This window comes from Thalassophryne amazonica, chromosome 14, assembly GCF_902500255.1.
Source record: "Thalassophryne amazonica chromosome 14, fThaAma1.1, whole genome shotgun sequence".
Lineage (NCBI taxonomy): Eukaryota > Metazoa > Chordata > Actinopteri > Batrachoidiformes > Batrachoididae > Thalassophryne > Thalassophryne amazonica.
The window spans coordinates 14,300,065-14,303,520 of NC_047116.1; positions in this window are offsets into that span (position 1 = coordinate 14,300,065).

Sequence of the window (3,456 nt, forward strand, 5' to 3'; positions counted from 1 at the left end):
TAATTGTGTAGCCCACACAGGATGATGTTGTGGCAACTGTGTGAATAGTTTTGAAAAAGCGTTCAAAGTATTGAACAACGGGTCATAGCCATTGTAAAATGTAATCTTACTGTGAAGCACTTGGTGGTTGTTTCTTGAAAGGTTCTATATGAATAAACTTTACTTACTTACTATGTAAGAGTCTAAATAAAACATGCATTCAGTAGAAACATCAGTGGACATGTTTCACAATCTATCTGTACAGCAGCCAGGATACTGAGATGAAACCTACTCCACTATACTGTAAAAATGTACTGTAGTGACCAACACAGTAGCACAATACCAGTACTTGTTGTGTTCTCTGAATGCCCCATTAAAGGTGGCCACTGAGAACTTACACAGGCTTGGACGGACTCTTTGTCCTGCTTCTGTCATTGACATGCTGTGGACAGTGACCTGCTGTCCCTCCCTCCTTGTCCTGCTCCTCTCCCTCTGCCTCCATCCGTGGTGGATGTTTGGATCCTTCAGGACACTGTGCTCTCTGAACTGGTCTTTCCAGGTGTGCAGGTCACATCATTTGCAACAAGTGTCCTCAATTTTGAGTCGTCATGTTTAGAGAATGAAGCCGGTGTGTTCAGTCAGTTTACATTTTGCTGACTGTGAACGAGTGTTTTTCATCACAGGAGCTTCAATGTGTTTTGTGCAACTTGTGTTTTAGCGAGACAAAATGGGTTTAGAGTCAAGAGAAAAGGAGGATGGGGGTTTTTTTGTGAATTGTGGCTTCATGTCAAACGTGTTTAAGGTTTTGGGGGTTAGTTTGATTAAATGTGTTTAGAGGACTGGTCGTTTGGTTTAGAGAACTAGGTTTTGTGTTTTAGCAGCTGTGGAAAACTGTAAAAGCAGTTTCAAGCAGTTCTCGTCCTGTAGTTCCCTATCCAATGCCAAGTCCTCGAACCTGTCTCAAATAAAGCAGAAATGGAGAAAATCCTCATTCCACAAAAAACAAGCCTGTGTGTGTGTGTGTGTGTGTGTGTGTGTGTGTGTGTGTGTGTGTGTGTGTGTGTGTGTGTGTGTGTGTGTGTGTGTGTGTGTGTGTGTGTGTGTGTGTGTGTGTGTGTGTGTGTTGTTTATGAGTATTTTACTGTGGGCTGAAACATGTAGGATCTGACTAAGTGTATTTGGAGAGTCTTCTTTTTTTTTTTTGTCCACAGCAGACTAGCAGACGCATCATGAGATCAGAGGTCTCTGTATTTTCCATTTTTGACACCACACTTTCGTTACTCAATGCATGCTTTTCACGTGTCATTTCCTCTTTCAGAGTTTGCCTCTGAAGCTCACAGGCGGCTGGTATTCCCGTGTCCGCCTCATCAGAAAAGAAATTGTTACAAAACATATCAAGGAGGAGGTCATGTGACCACACCTGTCTGTCATGTGGTGTTTGTAAACAATATATCTTGAAATATATTGAATATTTGACACAATTTGCACCTTGGAAGAGATGGAAATTCTAATAATGATGATGTTAATCCTAAAGGAAAATTCAGATTGTTTCAAGTTGTTTTTTTCCTCCTCTTAAAATGTTATTAACAACATCTTTAACATCTGATGTTGGGGTTTTTGTTTGTCAAATTATTTACAATAAAGAAAAAACTAGAGCACCGCGCTCATAGAGCACAAACCTCCACCAACACTAGTTTGCAATTACATAAATTTTTACCCAGAAAAAAAATTTCAAGGTCGAAGCCCTGTTAGAAGTGACTTTTCATAAGCTAAATATAATACAAAATATAGATCAAAAGGGATTTTCAATGTTAAAAATAATTAACAATTAACAACACGGATCAGATGCAGATCAAACTTAGTCTGTTCATTGAGCGTGCCAGTTTGCACCTCATTATCACAAATGAGAGTGATTGAGGCATTTTTAATGGAGATATAATGCAAAATGTACATCAAATGGACTTTTCAAAATTAAATTCAAATGTTCACAATATCCACAATCCAGATTAGATCTGGATCAAACTTTGTCAGGCGATAGTATTTGCCAGTCCGCACCTCATGTTCAAATATGAGAGTGATTGGGGCACGTTTGATTTAGATATAATGTAAAATAGACATTAAATGATATTTTTAATGTAAAATTTAAACAGCCATAAAATCTACAATCTAGATCAGATCCGGATGGAACTTTGTCAGGTGATAGTGAGTGTCAGTCTACACCTCACTTTCAAATATGCGAGTGATTGGGACATGTTTGATTTAGATATAATCTAAAATATATATTAAATGGGGTTTTCAATCTAAAATTTAAATAGCTTCAAAATCTGTAATCTGGATCAGATCCAGATCAAGCTTGGTCAGGCGATAGTATTTGCCAGTCCGCACCTCGTTCAAATATGAGAGTGATTGGGGCACGTTTGATTGAGATATAATGTAAAAGAGGCACTAGATGGGATTTTTAATGTAAAATTTAAACAGCCATAAAATCTGCAATCTAGATCAGATCCGGATGGAACTTTGTCAGGTGATAGTGAGTGTCAATCTACACCTCACTTTCAAATATGCGAGTGATTGGGGCATGTTTGATTTAGATATAATGTAAAATATATATTAAATGGGGTTTTCAATCTAAAATTTAAATAGCCACAAAATCTGTAATCTGGATCAGATCCAGATCAAGCTTTGTCAGGCGATAGTATTTGCCAGTCTGCACCTCATGTTCAAATATGAAAGTGATTGGGGCACGTTTGATTGAGATATAATGTAAAATAGGCATTAGATGGGATTTTTAATGTAAAATTTAAACAGCCATAAAATCTGCAATCTAGATCAGATCTGGATGGAACTTTGTCAGGTGATAGTGAGTGTCAATCTACACCTCACTTTCAGATACGCGAGTGATTGGGACATGTTTGATTTAGATATAATGTAAAATATATATAAATGGGGTTTTCAATCTAAAATAATGTAATGTAATCTGGATCAGATCCAGATCAAGCTTTGTCAGGTGGTAAAGGATACCATCCTACACAACACTCTCAAATATGAAAGAAATGTGATCTTTTTTGACAGAGTTTTGAATTTTTGAAAATTAATTCAGTGTTAAAGATAGGGATTTTTCCAAATTGGCAAGATTTTTTCTGACTTTGTCCTTTGACCTATGACCTTGAAAATTAAATCAGTTCTTGCCTATCATGATATAAATCTTCACTAAAAATTTCATAACAATATATGAAAAAAATTGTGGTCTCCAGGCTGTTCACAGACAAAATAGACAAACAGACAGACAAATAAACAAACAGGGGTAATAACCTACAACTGCAACTTCACTGGCGGAGGTAATGAGAATTTTGTGTTACACACTGACAGCTGTGAAACATAAAGCAAAGAGAGTGGCATCATTGTGAAAGTTCCCACTTCTCATCACGGTGCAGTTTGGTCACTCTGGGAAGTTGGCTCATTTCTTATAAAAGGCAT